The 24,266-nt window shown below is 43.8% G+C and overlaps 1 long non-coding RNA gene across 2 annotated transcripts in view; it reads right to left on the reverse strand.

Annotated features, from left to right (window-relative positions):
• LOC309646346 overlaps nucleotides 1-24,266 on the reverse strand; it is a 218,325-nt gene that overhangs the window by 12,632 nt on the left and 181,427 nt on the right. The window contains exon 4 of one of the 2 annotated variants that reach the window (XR_014255308.1): nucleotides 600-1,651. The exons of the other annotated variant lie outside the window; for it this stretch is intronic. This is a non-coding gene — a long non-coding RNA (uncharacterized lncRNA). Of the gene's footprint in view, nucleotides 1-599; nucleotides 1,652-24,266 lie in introns of those variants that run through there. 2 annotated transcript variants of the gene reach the window in all.

The following is a 24,266-nucleotide window of genomic DNA, read 5'->3' on the forward strand; positions in this document are numbered from 1 at the left end:
AAGGAATTCTTTGAAACAGGTCCCAGTTCTTATCCAGGAGACTGCACTTGGGAGTATCTGACGTCATAACCAACAGAGCCACTGTGATCTCAAACTAATAGGTAAGTTGGATTTGGTAAAGACTCAGTTTTTGGAGATAAGAATTTTCTGGCATTCAAGGAACTGGAGTTTGGTCCTGTGCTGGGTTCAATCATATACTCTGTTCTAGACCTGAAGACTTGGCTGACTGGGCCTGAGCCTTTCCAAGGCTCTTGGCACAAGAGTCTGGATCTGTCAGCTCCAGGGCAGATCTTGTCGAGGTGGCGGATGTGGGAGGACGGAGCTCACTCAGATGTGGATGCTTTGCCAGCACTCTGTCGCTCATGAGTTACACCTGTGTAGACATCTTCCAGCTTCAGAGGAGGGCTGCTCATGTGCACAGACATCACATGGGCAGAGATGGAGCACATCCTTTTTTGCTTTCCTCCAACTGAGATCAAGATGCAGAGATAACTTGGTACAATGGAAAAGAGATGTTGGGTGTTCTTAAAGAATCAGTAACATTGGGCAAGGTGATGGCCCATGGTGGCGATAGGCTCAGTGGTGACCTGCCAAGGAAAGAGGTAATGAAGTCCTTGTCTCATTAAACTACCCAGTGATTTTCGTGGCTGTCAGCTAAGAAGCCTAACTGACCAGAAGGGCTTGGCTGCCTGTGTTTGTAAATAAAGTTTTATTGGAACACGTGCTCATTTCTTTACATTTTGTCTGTAACTACTTTTACACTGCAGTGCAGAGTTGAGTAGCTGCAACACAGACTGGCCCACAAAGCCTCAAATATGTACTCTCTGGCTCTTTACAGAAAAAGTTGGCTGACCCTTGGTCTAGGGCATTGCTACTCAGAGTGTGGTCTGGGAAATAGCAGCATCTGGGAGCATATTAGAAATGCAAATGGCCAGGACCCACCGCAGACCTGCTGGATCAGAACCTCCAGGTATGGGGCCTATGAATTTGTGTTCTAACAAGCTCTCATGCACACTTACATTTAAGAAGTGCTGTTCTAGAAAGCTCATCCTCCATATTGCACAGAAATCTGTCAACTCATATATACACTACCAAATGTAAAATAGATACCTAGTGGGAAGCAGCTGCATAGCACAGGGAGATCAGCTCAGTGCTTTGTGACCACCTAGAGGGGTGGGATAGGGAGGGTGGGAGGGAGGGGCAACAGGGAGGGGATATGGGGATATATGTATACATATAACTGATTCACTTTGTTATACAGCAGAAACTAACACAAATTGTAAAGCAATTATACTCCAATAAAGATGTTAAAAAAAAAAAAAGAAATAGGGTAGAGGGAACAAGTTGAAAACAAGAGCAAGAAGAGGCCTTTTCATCCAAGTATATTGTTAATCATATTAAAAGCAAGCAATCTAAAAAATCCCATCAAAATAAGGAGATTTTCAATCTGGATACTGAAAGCTAAGGAACATTGGATTGATTTGTGGTAGCAGCATGAGGAGAAAGATAACCCTGTGTTGTAGGACTAGAAACCTGGATGAAAAGGTCCATGGGAAGAACAAGAAGAGAACTCACAGATTGACCAGCAAAGCTGCAACACCCAAATGTTCTCTATGTCCAGGACTCTGGGTGACCTCAGTGTCCATGGAGCCTGAAGGAAAGACACAGAAAGTGCAGAAAAATCTCAGGAAAGAGCCTGGATTTGCAGCCACAGGAGAAAATTCTGAGACTGGAATCCAACAACTTCACAACAGGAACTTACCTGCTCCCCAGAGAAAAAGGGCCACACAGCACAGGAGGCTGAGGCTCATGGGAAAAGCAGGGCAGGTGGCTTTTTCTCTAAGCCTCCCCATCCCCCATCAGTAACCTCCTTGTGACGTGGTCGCTTCCCACTGCCATCATAGGCCCCATGTACCTGAGACTCTTAACATTTCATACGCTGGGAGGGCAGGGAAAGCTGGTGAAACTACTAGGGTGAATTTCAAACTGCTTTTATCTTTTTCCTGATTCTGCTCTTTCATTATTTAAATAAAATCACACATCATTAATTAAAAAAAAAAATCTGTCAGCTTGAAGATGTGATGTGTCTATCCCTGAAACTAGCCCAAACACATCTAATGCCTCCTTCTCCCAATGGCCCTCAAGAGATCTGAAGGGTCTCTTCATTCCCCCAAGAGTCTTTTTATTCTCCTTGATAAAGAGACTCACTTCCTACAAAGGTTCTCCATCCATCCCACCATCACTTTCATCCTGGCCATCTAAGATGCTTCAGTTTATCAATGCTCCTCTCACTGTGTTGCCTGAACTCTAAACCATGAGGTATTGGATTGGCCAAAAAGTTCGTTCGGGTTTTTCCATGAAGTTACGGAAAAGCCCGAACGAACTTTTTGGCCAACACAATATTTTTGCAGAACCAACATAAATGCCCTCTGATGTGGTGAGAAAATAGCAGAGTGCTTAAGTACTGGGACCTTTGGATCAGGGAGACGGATTTAGACCTGGCCTTGCCCTATCAGAGGCATGACCTTGGCCAAGTTGCTTAATCTCTCTTAATCTCTTGTGACGTGAGCAAAATAATTAATTGTAGCATCCACTCCATGGGGCCATTATGAGATTTAAATGAGATTACTGACAAATATCTGGCTCTTGATAAATGTTGAAAGAGTGAAGTTATTATTAAGCAGCGGCTCATCACAAACATTTTACCTATTTTGTTAGAGCTGTGTCTAAGTCAAAAAGGGGGCAGTCAATGGTCAGCTGTCTTTGCAGGCAAGGCTTGGTCTGTGGTTATACCCACATGAAGGGCATCACCAGTTCTCTGTGTGCTCCTAAAGCCCTTAGCTTCCTTTCCACGACTTCAGATTTTCCAGTCATAATTTTATTCAATTGCTTTTCCCTTGTTGCCATTCAGCCATCCATTTAACAGCTGAATGCCTACTGTGTGCCAGGCACTGCACTAAGCACCTGAGAGACAGAGGTAAACAAAAGGTCTTTATTATTGAGAATATCTCGGTGTAGAACAGTGTTTAACAGAGAGGAACCCCTTTTTTTTCCCAAACAAGATCTTATACAGAAATGTAGTGAAAAGACAGATGAAAGTAGGGAAGATCTGGTTGAAGCCAGGAGGGGTCTGAGCTCTACCCACTGACCTTCCTCCTGAATCCCACTCCCCAATTCCTTTTAAAGTATCCTGAGGAATCCTCCCAGAGCTCTACATACCTACAGAACAAAAACTGAAGGCATGAGGGAATCAGGGCTGGGGTTTTTTTTGTTCATTTTTTTAATTGAAGTATAGTTGATTTACAATATTGTGTTAATTACTGCTATACAGCAAAGTGATTCAGTTATACATATATACATTCTTTATATACATATATTCTTTATATATATATAATAATACATATTATATATATATATAATCTTTTCCACTATGGTTTATCATAGGATATGGAATATAGTCCCCTGTGCTATACAGCAGGACCTTGTTGTCTGTCCATTCTATACATAAAAGCTTACATCTGCTAACCCCAACCTCCCACTCCATTCCTCCTCCAACCCCCTCCCCTTTGGCAACCACCAGTTTGCTCTCTATGTCTGTGATTCTGCTTCTCTTTCATAAATAGGTTCATTTGTGTTATATTTTAGATTCCATATATGTGATATCATATGGTATTTGTCTTTCTCTTTCTCACTTACTTCACTTAATATGATAATCTCTAGCTGCATCCATGTTGCTGCTGCAAATGGCATTATTTGGTTCTTTTTTATGGCTGAGTAGTATTCCATTGTATATATGTACCACATCTTCTTTATCCATTCATCTGTCAATGGACATTTAGGTTGTTTCCATGCCTTGGCTATTTTGAATAGTGCTGCTATGAACATAGAGGTGCATGTATCTTTTTGTATAGTTTTGTCTGGATATATAGGGTTGGGCTTTTAAAACATTTCTTCCTATATGTTCTCTCTCTTGAGGAGTTGAAGGGAAATCTTTCTGGTTCTTCTCTAGTTCTGTGTTTCCATTTCTGAGCAAACCTCTCTGTAAGGATAATTCTATCTTTCCCTCTTATCTTCCATTCCCTCTGTGTCTCTCCTCAAATCACTCTCTCTCTCTCTCCTATAACCTTCAGAACCCAGAGAAGATGGGAGATAGTGAGGCTTGACAAGTGTGGTGGGCATGTTTTGGTTTTGTGTGGTCAGCATCTCTTTCTCCTACTTCTGGGCATGACTCCCCAGTTGTCCTGAGAGGGACCACCTTGTGTTCTCAGACCACATCACTCAGGTGATGCCATCCTCAACTCCAGCAGGAAGCATGTGACTCAGCCTGGCCAATCAGAGCACCATATCCCTGGGCCTTGGTGATTGGCTTACTGGGGGCAGGTGACTTAATCAGAGTTGAGACAGAAAAGCAAAAGCTTTTCTGCTGAGCTTGAGCTGTGAGATTGCAAGCCTGGTTCTCCAGAGCATGATGTAGCAAGAATATGGGTATAAGATAACCACATCTCCTCGGCCCTCATCATCACCTCGTCCCACGGATAGGAAGCAGCTGAAAGGGGCCAGGGGACCTGATTGTCCAGGTCTCAAGTAGATCCTTCACCAGGGTTCCACTTGGTCAAGATTTGTATACTCATCCTTAAAAAGACACCCCTCCCCAACATTAGATCTGCATAGTTTTGTGGTAAAGAGTGTGGTCTCCAAAGTCACGCAGACCTGGTCTCTATTCCAGCCTCCACCAATCATGGGCTGCATGAACTTGGGCAAGTCACTTGGCCTCTCCAGAGCCTCAGTTTCCTCATCAGTAAGTTGGGGATATTAGCACTTTTGTCATTGATTGTTGTGAGAATTTAATGAGGACATAGAGGTATATGCTTTATCACAGTACCTGGAACCTATAAATATTCTAAAATGTCATTATTAGCTCAAAAAAAAAAAAAAAAACAACCCACAAAACCCAAGAGTAGCTATCTAGGCTCTAGAAGACTATGAGTTTGCCATGGGCTTGGGATGAATGCTACAGTAGATGGGGGAATGGGAAGTCGGTTTATTCTATCACTTAGAAAGAAAAGGGATTGGGGGGTGGGGTGGCCGTGATGAAAGGACTACAGAATTTTAAGGAATGGCTTAAGACTTAGTCTTCAAAGAGCTGCCACTCCTTGACAGTAGCCATTTTATGCTTGACTGTCAGCTGTGACAAGCTGGAAGTGGCCAGTCTTTGCAGCCGGGCAGATAGTGTAGCCATCACATTATCATGCTATAAATTAACACTTCAACATGAAACTGGTGTTGAAATGCAGTTCAAATCAATTCCATCACTCCCTCTTCAGTCTTGCCTTGCATTTGTTGCCCTCTGATTCATATGGGGCATCCAATGAACCCAACTGGCCTCCACTCCATTTTTGTTACCAGCCTGGGCAAAGAAAAGGAGGATTCTGCTCATCCCTAAGTAATAACTCGAAGCAGTGGTGTAGCTCGTGCCAGCGGCTGGCTCTTTCTTGTTGTCATTGTTGTCTCATTCGCAGTCATTATTGTTGGCTTCTATTGTAGACTCAAGCGGTGTTTGAAATCTCAGCCCCTTTCATTTCTCCTTTGCTCTGAAGGGACCAGCTATGCACAGCCCACCAGTGGGGAGATTTCTTCCTCTATCATTTTACGCTACATTGCAACAGAAGTTGCACGACTCCAAAGGATGCTTTTGACTTCACATTTCTTGTGATCTATTTGTCCAATACACGTGTTAAATTAGAAATTGATTTGTCACTCCCAGATAATAATGTTCAGAACGGCGCTTCCTGCATGAATCAGTATCTTCAGCCTGGAGTTGTTCTACTAATGAATATGCATGAGCCCAGAGAGGGGGAAGAGAGATTTGCACAACCTGTTTCCTGGAGTAGCCTCAGATGGTTCCGCTCAATGTTCTGAGTTGAAGCTTCCAGAGCCAAGCCCAGCGTCTGCCTCACCACCCACAGCTCGTTCAGGCTCCTCGGAACACCTGCTCTCCGGTGATGGTGAGTGCCCGTTGCCGGTGACAGTGGGGCGCCCACGCGGCCAGGGAATTGCCGCTGCTCATTCATTCACGAGCCGTGAACTTAGCGGAGGGTTAGAAGGCAGCGGGAGTGAAGTGGGCTCACAGTGCCCTTCAGAAATGCCAGCTGGAGAATCGAGAAACCATGCGGGCTGCCTGCTGGGCTCTGCCTCCAAGGAAGCAGGAATTAGAAACAAGAGTGTAAAGAGTGATTATCAAAGACAAATGCTGTCTGCTGGCTGCAGGCATGGCGAGAAAAGGAGGCTCTTCCCAAATGAGCAGCTGAATGTCAAATAAAGGTGGGATGGGGATGCATTGCTGAGAAACCAGCTGCCCTGGAGTCCCAGAGCAGCTTGGCCACATCTGCGTGCTGTTGTGGTCTGAGGACCTTTTCTGAAGATCTAGGCTTCAGTCTCTGAGACAGAACTTGTTTCCTGCCACAGAAGAGGTGGTTCTTCAGAATATCTCATGCCATTTGGATGGGTTTCATATCCAATCAAAGTTTCTAGACGCTGAAGCTCTCTCTCTCGTATCTTCTGCAGTGATTGGAAGGAACTGTGTTTATGGATCAGCTACTCTGTTCCAGGCACTGCCCCAGACAGAACTACAATCGTTTCTGAAATATATCAATGTCCTTTTCCTCAGCCAGAGCACACACTGCCCTGGAAAGGAAAGACTGGGATAGTTATGGCAGAAACACAGAGAGAAAGGAGCAATGTCCAGTTTTGGACTCCCAAAATAGGCTCTCAATGCCCATCATGAGACAATAGTTTCTCTTTCTCTTTCTCCCTGTCTGTCTCTCGCTCTCTCCATATATATATATATTTCTCCAGAGAAACAAAACCAATAGGAGATATATCTATAAGATATATATAGGTTCTGTTTCTCTGGAGAACACTGTGCGTATATATAAATGAAGAGAGAGAGAGAGATTGATTTATTATAGGAATTGGCCCATATGATGACAGAGGCTAAGAAGCCCCATAATCTGCCATCTGCAAGCTGAAGAAGCAAGAAAGCTGGTGGTGTAACTCAATCTGAGTCCAAAGGCCTGAGAACCAGGGAAGTCGATGGTGTAAGTCTCGGTCCAAGTCTGAAGGTCCAAGAACCAGGATCACCAATGTCCAAGAGTAGAAAAATATGGATGTCCCAGCTTAAGCAGAGAGAGCAAATCTCCCCTTCCTCTGCCTTTTTCTTCTATTCAGGCTCTCAGTAGATTGGGTGATGCTCATTTGTACAGGTGAGGGTGGATCTCTTTACTCAGTGTACCAATTCAAATGCTAACTTCTTGCAGCAACATGGATAGACCTAGAAATTATCATACTAAGCGAAATAAGTGAGAAAGAGAAAGACAAATACCATAAGATATCACTTATATGTGGAATCTAAAATATGATACAAATCAACATATCTATGAAACAGAAACAGACTCACAGACATAGAGAACAGACTTGTGGTTGCCAAGAGGGAGAGGGGATAAGGGAGGGAAGGATTGGGAGGCAAACTATTATATACAGGATGGATAAACAACAAGGTCCTACTGTATAGCACAGGGAACTATATTCAATATCCTGTGATAAACTGTAATGGAAAAGAATATGAAAAAGAATATATATATGTATTAATATAACTGAGTCACTTTGCTGTACAGAAGAAACTAACATAACATTGTAAATCAACTATACATCAGTAAAATTTTTTTTAAAAATGCTAACTTCTTCCAGAAACACCCTCACAGACACACCCAGACATAATTTTTGACCAGCTATCTGGGCATCCCTTAGACCAGTCAAGTTGACACATAACATTAACCACCACAGTGGTCACTCTGCAGTGGACACCAGCACAGGACACGCAGGGCCAAGACAAGACCCAGAATCCCACAGTGGCAGCCAGAGAGGACAGTGAACAGCACATAGACGAGACCACTTCTTGGCGTTGAAACACCTGACCTTGTTCATGGCGGCAGACACCACCTTCAAGAGATGGAGGAGAAAGAGCCCTGGAGAGAGGAGACAACCACCCCAGAGGGCTTTGACTATCGACTGATGCTTTGCCAAGACTGAGTTAGCTTGAAAAAGTGATGTAAAACCAGTACCTCTTGAACTCCTATCCCAGGCATCCCAGAGGTGGGGATGTTGAACACAATGAGATCAATTACAAAAAATGGAGGAAGTTACACAGATCCCTAGCTCATCTGAAGTCTAGTGAGGAAACGTCAAATCTCCTGCATGTGGGGTTGGTCCAGGGTTTCAAAGGATCCCAGGGCAGCATGTTCCTGCTGGGCAAGGCCAGAATTGTGACCCATCAATGCAAAGCCACTGCTTTTTACAGCAGCACTCAGTGCCCAACCGGGGAAGGGAGCATTAGTGTGCGTGGACTGCAATGGTCCTACTGTACTTACTGGCCTGGAATGTTCTTTTTGTTTACTCATTCTTCCATGGCAAGTCCTGAGTGGCATTCGGTCTAATGGAAGAGTGACAAGGACAGAGATTGTTAGACTCTAAAATGGGAAGAGGCCCTTTGGAAATATGACAGAAGACTGTGGGTTCTGTGGGAGCACAGAGGAGGGGCAACTCTGTCTGCCAAGTGGAAATTAGAGTGCTTTGTGGCAGAAGGAACATTCTAAATGACACATGCACTACATCCTGGCTACTCAAAATGTGGTCCATAGACCCGCAGTATCAGTATCACCTGGGAGCTTGTGAAAAATGCAGAATCCCAGGCCCTGCCCCAGTCCTGCTAAATCAGAATCTGCATTTTAACAAGATCCCAGGTGATTCATATGCATGTTAAAGTTGGGGGAAAACACAAGGCAGGCACTGTATCGTGAGGGGCCCAGAGGCTCTTGGGCCCCTAAGAGCCCTCCATGATCCAGCAGGAAGCAGCTGACAGCACACCGGCCCACCCCTCTCCGGGCTCCCAGAGCCTGAGCTGTGTCACAAACTTTCCAGGACAGAATCAAACTAAGAGTCCCCTGAGGCAACAATGCACAAACTGTGAAAATTAGATTTTCCTTTAAATCAAGCCTTACAAAGTGTTTAAAATAGACTTAGAAATGCCAGAGAATCTCACCTGCTAAGGAAAATGATACAGCACGGAGCCAAAGAAGAACTTGTCAGAGGGAGAAAGAGATCCAAAATGCACATCCTAAGACAGACAGAGAGAGAGAGACAGAGTGAGGCATGAGGAGAGGGAGGGAGAGGCAGTCAGAGGAATGGAGGAAGAGAGAGGGGGAGAAATGGGAGGGGAGGAAGTCATGGAGAAAGAGAGAGAGATGGGGAGAAAGATGGGGAGAAGAATGGAAAAAAGAGAGATGGGGAAGAAATGGATGGGAGAGAGCTGAGAAAGGGAGATGGGGGAGAGAGGAGGGAGACGGAGAAGAACTGGACACACTTGGGAGAGAGACATGGGGGGAGAGATGAGAGAGGGAGAGAGAGAGGAGGAAAGAAAGAGATGGAGGTGTGAGGCTGGAGAAAGAGGAGGGAAAAATGAGAGGAGAGAGAGAGAGGGTTTGAGTCAAACTGGAAACCAGAGGAGGTGAGGAAGAAGAAGAACTTGTTGGACTCGCTCCACTCTCTGGAGCCACCTGGAGCCAATCAAATAAGGACACAGGGAGAACCTGCCCTGGTCCCGAAGCCAGGCCTCTCTGTAAGTGGCCCTAACTCCCTTTCTAAGAGGCCTTTCCCCCATTTCCAGCTGCAGCCACCACCCCAACCAGCAGGCGTCCTTCCCAAACACACGTTGCGTGCTCACACTCCCATGCCCTTCTCACCTTATCCCAGGGCAACTCCCATGCGCTCTCCAAGCCCCAATTCCAACCCCTGTTCCTGGCCCAATTGGCTTCACACAGGATGAACTGCTCCATCCTCCACGCATCACAGCGATCCCTCTCACCAGATCCTCTCTGGGACCACTTCTCTCCCCAGCAAAGGTTCCTATCTACTTGTATGTCTCCTCTATCAGACCTTGAGCTCCTTGAGAACAAGGGGTGATGTCTTATTCAATTCTGTAACTCCGGCACCTAGTAGATGCTTTGTCAGAGTTGGCACTCAAAAAGTGTTGGTAGAATAACTTTATTCTTTCTGAGAGATATTGAAAGAAAATCGTATCTCAGCTTCAAAGATAATAGAGTTTTCCTTAGTGCAAATGAGTAGAAGGCCACAATCTAGATTCCATAAGACCAATATGTGATTTAAAAAAACATTGCCACTCTCCATCTCCATGCCAGTGGCAGACATCAGTAATCAATCAGGGCACTCTCCTACTGAGCCCAGATGTGACCTCAGAATCTTTCCCAACACCATTGTAACCCAGACACTGACAATTGATTGGAGTTAGCTTATTGGTTTCCATCACCCAGACATTCAAAAGAACTAGTAAAATTGATTCTGTTGGGTAAAAAACAAACAAAAAATTTTACATGCTATAAGCATTTATGAACACATGCACATATACATGTTTATAATCATTACTGATAAAAGTTATTGGTTGTTGTGCAAAGTGCTTTCCATACATTATCTCAGTTAATCCTCAGAAAAAAACCTCATGAGTTTGGTACTACGATTACCCCTGTTTACAGATAAGAAAACCAAGTTTCAGAGTGATTAAGTAGCTGCCCAAGGTTTGTAAATAAAGTGAAAATTAAAGCCTTGTTTGTCTGAAGTCAAGATCAATGATATGAACAATTATGCTACAGTCTTCAGTAGGAAAAACAATTAGTAAATTCAATGGCCTCCTGTTCAGATTATTTTTGAGGTGGTTCTAATCATTGCTGTTAATCGTTTCTTCATTTTGTCGTCAACTTTTAAAAGTCACATCAGAGAACCAGATCCAGCCATCCCTTCTGTGTGTCTACATCTTCGAAACCAGGTATAAGATTTCACCCGTTTTATAAATTTGTCATCATAATAGTTATCACTTACTGAGAGTTTACCATGTGCCTGGTACTGTGCTGATTAGATGATTACCTCATCTACTCCTCAGTATAATCCTATGCAAAAGGCTAATTATAAGATGCAAAAACTGAGGTTTAGAGAGGATTCCAAACCTGCTTAAGACTGCACAGCTGGTAAGAGTCAGGATTTGAACTCAGGCCATTTGACTCCACATCCTGCATCTCTAATCCCCATGCAGTCCCTCCAGCTGGTCTCGGTACAGCTCTTGCCCTAACACAGCCATAAACACACAGGAGAAAAGACGTAACATATTCCATGATGCATATAAACTAGAGTTTATTTTTACTTCCTGGTAAAATTGTTCCCAGCACTGACTTACTTAGCAAAACATTAGGTTTTTTTAATCCCATCCTTTTGCTTTTGTTAAACTAACTGCCATCTTTGTCTATAATTTTGAATTCCTGTTTTCCACTTCAAATCTATCATGTAAGTCGACGTTGACAGGAAGAGAGCTCAAGAGCTCCTGGAAGTGGGCTTCTTCCATCTGGCACTCTCTCTCCACCTGCCTGATAGTGGGAGCCATCACAGCCTGATCATTTAAGCTCCACAGTTCCTGCCATTCAGTTTCTATAAAACTACAGTCTTCTCGTCAACAGGAATATCATAGTCTTGTTTGCAGGGAGATTCAGCTGGCCAGGGGAAGAAGTTGGAGGCTGAAGTGTTTGAGCAGAGGTAAAAATCTTGGGTGAAAATTTGCAGAGAGGAGAGAAGATTGGAGTTTCTGGACCACTGCTTTATGCTAAATGCATCCTTTATTAGGTCAACAAATAAGGAAATGATGTCTCTTTTCCCCTAGTCTGCTGGGATGGCAGCCAATTGCTTCTTAGGCTCTGCTGATCTTGTGCAAGGAGGCAATATAGCAGACCAGCTAGGTCCAAATTCAGCTTTGCTCTTTCCTAGCTGTGTGACCTTGCAAAGGTTGGCCAGCCTCTCTGGACTTGACACACCTCATCTGTGCAATAGGGATAAAGAACTTATTACAATGTCGAGAACATACACTAGTTTCTGCCACGTTGAAAACTCCGTGTGAGTGTTAATTATAAATATGAGACACATTAACACACTGGGTTGATGGAATATGTCAGAAGCGTATTTAATGAAGTATTGATGAGACCTTACGTCTCCAGGGGAAGGAAAAGGGCACTTCCCTCTATGGTGGCAGCTTTGGAACATGAGGACGCTAGGGTCCCTCATCCTCCTCCCCCGGGACATACCTCCATCCTGCCCTTTCCTTGTCCTCATCTCTTGCCTTGAACGACAAAGATGGGTAATAAAAAATATGTCAGTCACATCATAATATCAGCTTCCATTTTTTGATAGCCTATGCTGTGCCAGGCACTAGGATAGGCAATTACATGCATGCCTTCCTCCTCCTGACAAGCAGGCAGGGTGCATATTAGTATCTCCACTCGCTGCGGAGGTGCAAGGAAGTTAAGGATGATGCCCAGGGGCACAGAGGCATGTGGCAGAACTGGAATTTGAAGCCAGTTCTGTCTGATTTCAACTCCTGAGCTCCCCTTTGCAGACACCCTCTTCGACTGGGTTCCCCTGAAAGCAGAGCCTGAGACATGGGCATGGATGCAGGAAATACACTTGGGAGGTGACTTAGGAGCCAGGAGAAGTGAGAGGAGAGAGTGAGGTGGAGAAGGAGGGACGGGCAGCAGAGCAGAGCTGTTACCACGGTGGGCAAGCAGGGTGCAATCGTGCAAAGACCCTCTGCGGACCCATGTAGACTGTGCCTCAGATTCATCCCAGGAAGGGTGGACCTGGGACATTTCTCCCCCAATGCCCATTGGTTGAGGGCTAGTGCCCAGGGACACTACCTCCTGCGTGCAACCAGGTAAATTCTGTGCAGGCGCTGAGCCCCTTGATCAGAGAAAGCGGGGGGTTGGAAGAGGGGGGAGATACCTGTAGTTTGTACCTGAGGTGAGACATCTGGAGCATGCACACAGCTGTCCACATCTGAAATCAGGTCAGCCAAAGGGGTGCTGGTCCGGGCACCAAAGGTGTCTGTGAACAGTACCCCCTCACACAGCCTCACTGGATCCCTGGATACGTCTGGACAGGAGTTTCACGTTCTGAGGGGAAGGTGCTGCTGTAGGCTGAATGTTTGTCTGCCCTCAACATTCAAACGTTGAAGCCTAGCTTCCAGTGTGATATTAAGAGGTGGGGCCTCTTGGGTGGTGATAAGCTCATGAGGGTGGAGCCCTCACGAATGGGATTAGTGACCTTATAAAAGGGACCCCTGAGAGCTCCCTTGCCCATGTGAGGACACAGGGAGAAGATGGCCATCTTTGAACCAGGAAGTGAGCTCTCACCAGACACTGAATCTGCCAGGCGCCTTGATCTTGAGTCCAATTTTCACTTCCCAGCCTCCAGAATAGTCAGAAATAAATTTCTGTTGTTTGTAAGCCACCCAGTCTGTGGTATTGTTACAGCAGCCCGAATGGACTAAGACGGGTGCATACATTTCTTTTGCTTCTCACTCGACTTGGGAGGAAAACAGTCAAGACATGAGGAAATGAAGGAACCTAGGTGATAACTCAGTCTTCTCTCATGTTAAACTGCCAGGCTTCTAATTCTGCTCTGCCACACACTAGACCTGCAGTTTGGGGTAAATTATTTTAATATTATGTCTTTCCATTTCCTCGTCTGTCCATTCTTCTCAGAGGAAGTATCTATTGGGCAATAACTATCTAAATAAATACCTATCTCTATGTGCCAGGCCTTATTCTGGGCACGATGAATACCCTATTAAGTAAATATCTATCTCTATGTGCCAGGCCTTATTGTGGGCATGAAAAATACCCTACTGAACAAAACAGGACACCCCCCCCCCACCCAAATCTCCACACTCACTCACCTTATTTTCCACTGGGTGAAGACAGACAATACACAGTAGAAAATGTAAGATACTGTGAATTAAAGCATGGAAGAGAGATGCACAAAATGTGGGCCAGGGGGGAGTGGGGTGGGGCATTCTGTGTTAAGGTGATTATTAGGTAGAGCCTTCCTGAGAAGGAGGCATTTGAATAAAGATACGACAGGGATGAAGGGGGAAGCATGTGGCTATCTGACAGAAGGGCTTTCCAGCCAGAGGAAGCAGCAAGTGCAAAGGCCCCGGGGTGGGATTCTGCCTGGTGTGTTCCAGGAATATCAGGAAGGCTGTGTGGCTGAAGTAGATTGACCGGAGGGTGGGAATAGGTGATGAAATCAGACAGGAAAGTGGGGAGTGGCACCCTGCGGACTCTGGATTTCACCATGAGTGGGATGTGAAATTGTAGGAGGGTTTTGAACAGAGAAGTGACATGGTGTGACATATTTTTGTAACATCACTCTGGCTGTGTTAAGAATAGACTGTGAGGGGGCAGGGGCAGAAACAGAGAGAGTCAGGAGGCCACTGCAGCAATGGGGGTGATCCACGATGGGGTTGTGGGCTAGGGTGGTATCCGTGGAGGTGGTGAGAAGTGATGGATTTTGTAAAATGTGCATAACACTTTCCAGACCTTAGACACACCACCTCGTCCAATTTTCACAAAGACTCGAATGAGGTAGGGATTACCATCTCCCATTTTTACAAATGAATAACAGAAAGCTGAACACCTGCCCAAGGTCACCCAGCTGACACGCGGTCAGACCAAGCCAAGGACACGGGTCTCCTGAGTCAATTCTTTAGGGTATTTCCCCTAATCCAATGATCCTCCTGCTGCATTTCAGTCAATAGATTGTATTGTCTGTGAAGACTCCACTTCTTGAGAACAGTGCTTTCTAAATGTACTCCACCACAAGGCCCCCATTTCCAGAGCCAATTAGGAATCGAGTATAAAAATGTTCTTGGCAGATCCAAGACCGAGAGAGAGAGAGAGAGAGAGAGAGAGGGAGGGAAGCAGAGAGGGTAGCACTGAAAATTCCGGTGCTTTGCAGGCAGGGATCAATTCCTTAGGGTATATTTTTCCCTTTACTTGAGGTTGTAAGTGGAAACTTAATTTAAAAAGTGTGACTTGATTCAGAGGGGCACGGAGGATGTGACACTTTAAAAATATGACAGTGTTGGGCTCGGCAGTGATTCTGAGAAAATGCCTCTGTGAGACTTCAGACATCTGCATGCAGGACGATACAGAGGGAGACTTCAGAAAGACAGAACTGTACCATCAAATATGTTATCATGTATAACATATAATGGTAGTGGCACATACTTAGCCAGCCCTGACCTCCCCCTATAGCTCCAAACTCGTGTATTGAGTTGTGTACCTACATCTTCACTTGGATAGAGAATCAGCATTTCAGACCTGTAAGCCCCAAATGACCCCCCAGTTTCCACCACCCCAACCTGTTCCTCCTGATCTTTCCAACTCTGTTAACACACCGCCACCCACTCAGCGCCTCCAGCAAACACTTAGCAGTAGTCCTTGATTTCTCTCTCTCCTCCTCACCTCTAAGATCCAATGTCTCCTAAGTGCAGTCTGTTCTGCTTCCAGAATGTGTCTCTGCTCTGTTCCTTTCTCTCCAGCCCCACTGATAAAACTCTTGGTGTCACCATCTCGTGAGGAGTTACTGCAGCCTCCTTTCCCTGCCCCCTGCAATCCACATGGAGCCAGCGTGAGCCTTTTACAGCATGAAATGTAAACCTGAACAGGTGTGTATCCTTAGAATAAAAGACAAACTCTTTAAGATCTTGTATGATCTGGCGGCTAACTTCTTCTCTCATCTCGGCTAATGCAGAGATTATCTCCCATTTATCACAGTTTACCAGCCACCTGGCCTTTTTTCTGATCCTTCCATGCACAATGTCCTTTCCCTCCTCTGGGCTTTGCAGATGCTGTTGTTTCCTCTGCCTGGGCTTCCCTGGTGGCGCAGTGGTTGAGAATCTGCCTGCCAATGCAAGGGACACGGGTTCGAGCCCTGGTCTGGGAAGATCCCACATGCCGCGGAGCAACTAGGCCCGTGAGCCACAACTACTGAGCCTGCGCGTCTGGAGCCTGTGCTCCGCAGCAAGAGAGGCCGCGATAGTGAGAGGCCCGCGCACCACGATGAAGAGTGGCCCCCGCTTGCCACAACTAGAGAAAGCCCTGGCACAGAAACGAAGACCCAACACAGCCATAAATAAAATAAATAAATAAATTAAAAAAAAAAAAAAAGATTTCACAATGTCTCTGTCAAGTTTAAAAAAAAAAAAAAAAAAAAACCTCTAGGGTCAGCTGTTCTCAAGGCTGGTTCCTCCTCCTCCTCCTTGAGCTCCCAGATCAAATACACTCTCCTCGGAAAGACTTTCTCTCATGACCCTTTCTCAGAGTTTCTCAGCCTCAGGACTATTGGCATCTGGGGCCAGGTCACTGTCTCTGTGGGGACCGTCTTGTGCATTTGGGAGGCTTAGCAGCTTCCCTGGCCTCAACCCACTAGATGCCCTTAGCACTTCCCTGCAAGTTGTGACTCCCCAAAATATCTCAAGATATAGCCAAATGTCCCCTGGGGAGGGGATGGAACAAGTCATCTACAGTTAAGAACTATTTCCCATCTAGAGTTTCCCTGACAGCTGTGTTTTATCTTTTAGCCCTTTTGGCTCTTTTTTTTTTGTTTTTTTCATGTATTTCACATTCTCTGCAGTTAGCTTTTGTATTATTGTGTTCTCATGTTGCCCTCAAGAATGTAATCTCCATGAATGAAAGAACTTTGACTATTTTATTTATAGTCTGAATCCCCAGAACCTAGGAAAGTGGAAATTGCTCAACAGATATCCACTGAATGAACAAATAGTAGTTGATATTCATTAAATGCTTACCATGAGCCGAGCTCTGTGCTAAGCGCTTCTCGTGTGTTAGCTTATTTAATGCAGCTAAGGAGGTCGGTAATACTGCTATTCCCATTTTCAGGTGTGGAAAAGAGAGATTCAGAGAGATCAAGTCATGAAGCAAGTAAGGGACAGAACCAGGATACAAACCCCTGAGTCTGCTTAACTGCTCAGCTCTGTTGTCTTCATGTCTCCATTGATGAAAATATCAACCATGTAATCTTCCAAACTGGAAGCTTTTGTTTTGTTTTGTTTGAATTTTTATTGGAGTATAGTTGATTTGCAATGTTATGTTAGTTGCTGCCGTATGGCAAAGTGAATCAGTTAAACATATACCTATATCCACTCTTTTTTAGATTCTTTTCCCATATAGGCCATTACAGAGTATTGAGAAGAGTTCCCTGTGCTATGCAGTAGGTCCTTATTAGTTATCTATTTTATATATAGTAGTGTGTATATGTCAATCCCAATCTCCCAATTTATGCCTCCCCCCTCCCTTTCCCCCCGGTAACCATAAGTTTGTTTTCTACATCTGTGACTCTATTTCACAAACTGGAAGGTTTGAATCGTTCTTGACTCTTCCTTCCTTTCTGTGTCCTATCAGTCCTTCAATCCCATTAATTAGACCTCATAAATGCTACCTAAATTCAGCCCCTCTTCTCCATCCTGTTGCCATCAAATTCATCAAGGTCCTCATCAATTCATAGCTGGTACTAGGAAGAGCCTCCTAAATCTGGTTTCTACACTGCCAGCCTCTACCCACTCTTTATCACTTCTGTATGGCACCAGCATTCATGTCTCCATCAACTCAGGTCATGCTCTGGTTTTGAAAATGTCTGTTGGCTCCCTGGTACCTAGAAGATAAAGTCCAAACTATTTAATGTAACCTTGGGTATTTTATTGATCTCTCTGAACTTCAGTTCCCCATCTATAAGAATGGGGAAAAGAAAATAACCTTTTCAGAGATATTTTAGGATTCAGTGGGACAAGGCAGGTGATCACTTATAAAGGATACTCAATAATATTGATTTCCTTTCCTTCCTTTTCTTCACAATCTGAACCCAGTCTGCTTCTTCAACTTCATCTCCAGTCACTCTCTCCACTTATCCTCCTTTACCTAGTGAATTCCTATTTATCCTTCAAGTCACAGTTCAAATGCCTCTGACACTGTCACGTCTCCCACCGCTGTCTCTGGCAGAGTTGATGACCCCAGGTCTGGAGTCTCAGACCTCTACTCTAGCATTTAACATGTTGTCCTTTAAACATTTTGTTGTCATTATTTGTTTACAAATCCTCCTTCTCCATTAGACCAAGGGCAGAAATCTATGCATTTCTGGATGCCTAGCACTAAGCAAAGGGCCAAGCACATAGTGACTACTCAGTAAGTGACTACTTTACATGTAGGAAAATTGCAACACGATTCTAGAATCACACAGACCTGGGAATCAATGCTAACACTGACCCAAATTTGCGGGATAATCTTAAGCAATTTATGTTTCCTTTCTGGATCCTGTTTATTTTTTCTCTTAAAAAATAGAGATTTTTTATATATTCTTTAGAGGATATAGTAGATAATTAACGTAAAATATCTAGTGTAGGCCTAGCACATGGTTGTCATTCAATAAATGGCATGATATTATTCCTATCCAAATTTATTTGTTAATTACCGTATTCAAGTAAATTAGGGTCTACTAATATTCTAGGGAATTAAGGAAGCTAAATTATCGATACTTGGAATGATTTGGAAATAATATAAAGCACTGTGTAACATAAGCCTAACTAAGGCCCAAAACAATAGTTGTTATATATTGGTAGGAAGGTGGCCTGGAAAAGTCAGGAAATACTTCCTGGAAGAGGTGGCATGATAGATAGTCTTCAAAGATGGCCACCACCAATTCCTGCCCTGCTTGTATGTACATGCTGCTCCACCCATCAAGAGATGAAAACCATTTCTCCTCCCAATGAAATCTAGGCTGCCTGGTGACATCAATAGAATGAAAATGGAACCAGCTCCTATGAGGCCTGGCAGCTTCCACTTTTGCTCTTACAAGCAGCCACCATGATAGGAGACTCTTGGCCTGGACTACTGGATGATGAGACATCACACAGAGAGAGTCACGGGAAGGAGAACTGAAGTGCCCAGAAATGTGAGGGAAGCTTCTTGGACATTTGATCCCAGTCTAGGCAGCCAAGAGGGCAGCTGAGTGAAAGACGTCAGCCAACAGCACATGCAGCAGAAGAACCACCCTGATGAACCCTGTCCCGATTCAAAGGCCACAGAGGCATGAAAAATAATAAGCCATTGTTGTTTTAAGCCACTGAATTTGGGGATTATTTGTTGAAGAGCAATAGATAAAAGAAAGAGGTGGGGGGGGGGGGCTTCCCTGGTGGCGCAGTGGTTGAGAATCTGCCTGCCAATGCAGGGGACACGGGTTCGAGCCCTGGTCTGGGAAGATCCCACATGCCGCGGAGCAACTAGGCCCGTGAGCCACAGTTACTGAGCCTGCGCGTCTGGAGCCTGTGCTCCGCAACAAGAGAGGCCGCGATAGTGAGAGGCCCGTGCCCCGTGATGAAGAGTGGCCCCCGCTTGCCGCAACTGGAGAAAGCCCTCACACAGAAACGAAGACCCAACACAGCCATAAATAAATACATAAATAAATAAAAATTAAATTAAAAAATAATAATAATAATAATTAAAAAAAAAAAAAAAGAAAGAGGTGGTAATTTGAATGTAGGTGGGCCTGACATGAAAGGGCAGGCATGGTGAGAAAGGTCTTCCAAATAGGGAAATCCAGTGTAATGTTTGAATTAATCTTAAAGACTGCTCCAGGCTTACCATCCACCCTCTCAACCCACATCCCCTCACCTGCTACCCTCCAACCATGCTGAAGGCCTCTCAGGCCCCCTTTTAACTCCCAGCCTCTGGACCTGCTCTTCCCACTGCCTCACTCTTTCCAGTCCTCTTTCAGCCCCCTTTTAGGCTCAAATGTTGCTTCTTTAGGTGAGCTTTCCTTTGCTGCGTCCACAACTCAGCGTGTACCACAGTGTTGCTCTTGTTAGCCTAATGACATTATTTCTTCATGAGGTGATTAATTAATTGAGGGAAAGGAAAGCATTTACTGTAGAATGCAAACTAATTAATGAGGAAGGAATAAGGGAATTAGAAAATTACCATTTGCAACCATCATAGTAATAACTGATTTGGGCACAAATCACCAATAGATGCTAAAAGGAGTGGGTGTAAGTTTGATGAGGTACAGGATACTTGCATAGCCTCAGAGTATATGCCCTAAAATTCTTGATTAATTACAAAGGCATAAAAGTAATTTTATAATGGAGAAACCTTTAATCAAGTGATCAAAGTTAATACCAATAGTGATGGAACAAACCAATGTCATACACCAGCTGAATGACCACTGAGAAGGACACAACATCACTCGTTTAATAATCTGGTAAAAATGTATAACCTGAATCTAATCAGGAGACATCTGATAAACCAAAATCTATGGACATTCTTAAACACTTTTCAAAACATGTCAGTATCCCAAAGACAAAGAAAGACTGAGGCAACATTCCAGAGTAAAGACAGAGACATGAAAACTAAATGCAATGCATGATCCTGGATTGAATCCTGAACCTGAAAAAATATGCTATAAAGGGCATTATAGGAACATCTGGTGAAATTATAATAAAGTCTATGGATTAGATAATTATATTGTGTGAATACTGAATTTTTTCTGATTTTGATTATTGTGCTGTGACTTAAGAGATGGTTCTTGGCACACACACTCTGAAGAATTTCATGGTAAATGGGGCACGATATATTAAACAAAATGTTTAAAAAACACTATGCATATATATATGTATATATATATATATACATATATATATATACACATGTAGAGAGAAAATAAAAGCAAATGTGGAAAATTAACAGTTGATAAATATAGGTGAAGAGCACACATAATTTGTACTAGTCTTGAAACTTGTCTATAAGTTTGAAATTATTTCAAAATGAAACACTGGAAAAATAAAATATTATATCAGATATTTGGTGGATAAAATACAATGTCATACAACTACACAGCCACCAAATTGGCTAAAATGAAAAAGACGGACAATACCAAATGCTGGTAAGGATGTGGAGCAACTGGAAACTGTTTGGCAGTGTCTGCTGAAGTTGAACAAATTCATACCCTATGACTCAGCAATTTCATACTGAAATATGGACCTATAGAAATGCACATATATGCAAATTCTGCCAAAAATGTGCATTAGAATGTACTATAGCATGGCTATACTTCATAGCCAAAATATAGAAACAACTCAAACATGCACCACATGGATAAACATATTGTTGCATATTATTCCCCAAATGGAACACTACACAGCAATGAAAAATGAATTATCTCTACCAACTAAAACAGAGACTGAAACTCACAAAAATATTAAGCAAAATAAATCAAATAAAAATAGTGCATCCTGTATGACTCCATTTATATCAAGTTCAAAAACAGGCAAAAACAAACCTGCAGTTGTTAGAAGCCAGGATAGTGGTTACCCCTTGTGGGTAAGGGGTTAGTGGCAAGAAATGGACATGAAAGTACTTCTGGAATTCTCCTAATGCTTTGTTTGCTGATCTGGGTGCTGCTTACTTAGATGTGTCCCTTTCGGAAGCTTACTGAGCTTTACCTTAATGACTCAGGCACTTTTCTGTACGTATGTAACTCTTCAACAAAATGTTTACATTAATAAAAAGAAAAGGATCATGAAAATAATGCCTAAGAGTACATACCAGGCTCTGTTTAAGTGCTTTCCATGGATTAATTCAGATTGGCAAATCATGAACTATGTGCTATCAGGGAGCTGCTATTGCCACATGCCTGTCATTTTTGCAAATGGAGAAACTGAGGCCCAGAGTGGTTAAGCAACTTGCCGAGGGTCACACAGGCAGGAAGTGGCTGATCAGAACTCAATCCAGGCGGTCCAGCAACCTACACAGTCTGCTTTCCTAGGTGCTATGTTCCACTGCATTTTAATGAAGAGCCCTTTGGTGTAGAGAGGATCTTCTTCATTCCTTCATCAAAGGGCCTCCTGAGTAAACCCATGACGTTAGGAGTTATGCAAATGAGCTAAAAGAATCAGACTCTGCTAATAAAGATGGAGAGAGAAACACAGTGCCAAACTGAAACGTGATAATGAGGCTGATCTTAATGCCACTTCTCAGTCCTTATTTGCAAAATTAAGATCTAAGAGGGGGCTGGGGTGGGGGGGACCACCCCAGCCATAAAAGGCAGGGTGGATACCCATGAGATAAGATGGTTGAAGAGGTACTAACGATCCAATTTAAAAATGGAACGCAGCTCTGTGATTCTTGTTCCAATTACCATGGAACCTGAGCCCTGTATGTTCACTACTGCAAGAGAAAGTATAGAAGGAAATTAATGTTTTGAGTTTGTTTTCTTCTACCTGTGGTAGATACATTTTTTTTGAATTATTAATCTGTGGCTTTTTCACTGTATGTTTGTTTGGTTTTCCATCCCAAAGAGAGCTCAGGGATCTTTACTGAGCAGGCTGCAGAGTCTTTACAGTCAGTAAAGTTTACCATATTCTGTTAAAGTTTCACGTGAAGAAAGGGATGAAGTAGCTTTACCAGATTCAGGGGAGTGAGAAACAGCCAGAGGGAGTCAGGGATTCCCTCAAGAGATAGAAAGAGGGTGAAAATGGAGAATGAGGGTCCCTTGAAGAGTAGAACATTTGGCCTGTGTAGGAGCAATGCCTGGAAAATCAGGACAGGCTATAAGGAGCCCCTCTGGAAGCTGGACCCCAAGCTCAGGAACCCTCAGCCCTATCAGAGGGTCTTGGGCTCCAAGCTTAAAATAGAAGCAGAAGGTCCACAAACCAGTGCTTCTCAGCAGTGGGTCTCCTACAAATAAGTATTCATTATTATTCAAATAAGTATTCTCCAACAAATACTACATGAACTCTAGGGATGAGGAAGCTCAGTATTGACTGAAATTATTTTTTTTTTTACCAACCTCGAAGTTTGAGAGTTCAGGGTAAAGTTGAGTTAAAATAAGGAAGATAGAAAATGGTATTTCTTTCACACTTGAGTCTGAGGGCTTAGACGCATTTCTCCTCCGTATGAAATGAGTGGAAACTACCCCGTGCAGACTCCAAGGAGCATTTTGCATTGAGAAAAAGCACTTGCATGGAAAGAACGTTATCTCCTCTGCTTTTCCTGATGGCTGCTTAATAATTCCCCAAGCCCCACTCCACTGTGACAAGCAAGGCTAGGTTTGACTACACATTCCCTTTTTTTGACCTTGGGGTCCAATTGCTCATGAATTCCTGACGTTAGTATTTCTGTCAGGCAGGGCTGTTTTAAAGATGACTTTGAGTTTTAACAAAACTGAATTAACTATTCAACCAAGAGGAGTAAAGATATGATTGAAACGTGTGATGATGCTATTATCGTCACATGATATAAACCAGGTGTATCAAGCCAGGATGTTTAAATTTACCTGGAAGACAACTGTTCCCACTACCAGGGACAGCACAGACCTGTTTAAGTACAGAACTGGGAAAAAATATGAGAATCATCATGGAAGCTGGAGCCATTAGCCCAGATGTGTAGAAGGCTTGTGGTGATGATAATTACACATCATTAGTGTATTTGCGGAATGAGATCCCTTCTTTCAGCAGGAAAGGAAAATCTACCCAGTGTAGGTGAATACACAGCATCATGGTGGCAATTCATCACCATCTGGGCTCTGGGAAAAGTGCCTCCTTCCCCAGAAACTTTTTCTGCAGGCATGAGAGTACTGGAACATTCAGTGAAGGGTAATTGTCTAACAGAGAAAATTGCTGTTGTCTGGATACCAGAGAGGGCTGCATAAGCAGAGTATCAAAGCTGGGTAGCAGGAGACGATGTCTCGATTAAAAATGACGAGTGTCAGCAGGTGTATGTGGACATCATTTGCAAATCCTCTCTCACGTGAAGCCTTTGTGCCGAGTGGGAGAAATGAAGGGACTTGGAGGCACAAGACAGCGTTTCTCTGGCATTTTTGGCTGGATGTATTTGTGCGGATGATCTAAGCAGCCCCAGTCTTTGGAGAGAAAGCATGTGGAGTATTGACATTGCAGAATCACCCATGTAGGGGTTCAACTCATCGAACAGAGCTAGTTGGTGAAAAGTTGAGGGCTTTGAAGGCCGTGGAACTATGTTGACAAAGTGGAGGTTAAGTTTGGGTGCTCCGGGCAGGCAAGATTCAAATCCCAGATCCCTCATTTATTGGCTACGTGACCTTGAGGAAATGACTTCACCTCCCTAGACCTCCATTTCTTCATCTATAAAGTGATGACCTGTCTCAAAAGATTATCATGAGGATTCAGTGAGATATTCATGTCAAAGTACATGGCACTGTGCCTGACATACGGTGCATGTTCACAAATGTTAGCTGCTATGAGGAGAATGCAGGGGTGTGTGACACCGTGA

This window comes from Balaenoptera physalus (assembly GCF_965194825.1).
Source record: "Balaenoptera physalus genome assembly, chromosome: 16".
NCBI classification, from domain to species: Eukaryota; Metazoa; Chordata; class Mammalia; order Artiodactyla; family Balaenopteridae; genus Balaenoptera; species Balaenoptera physalus.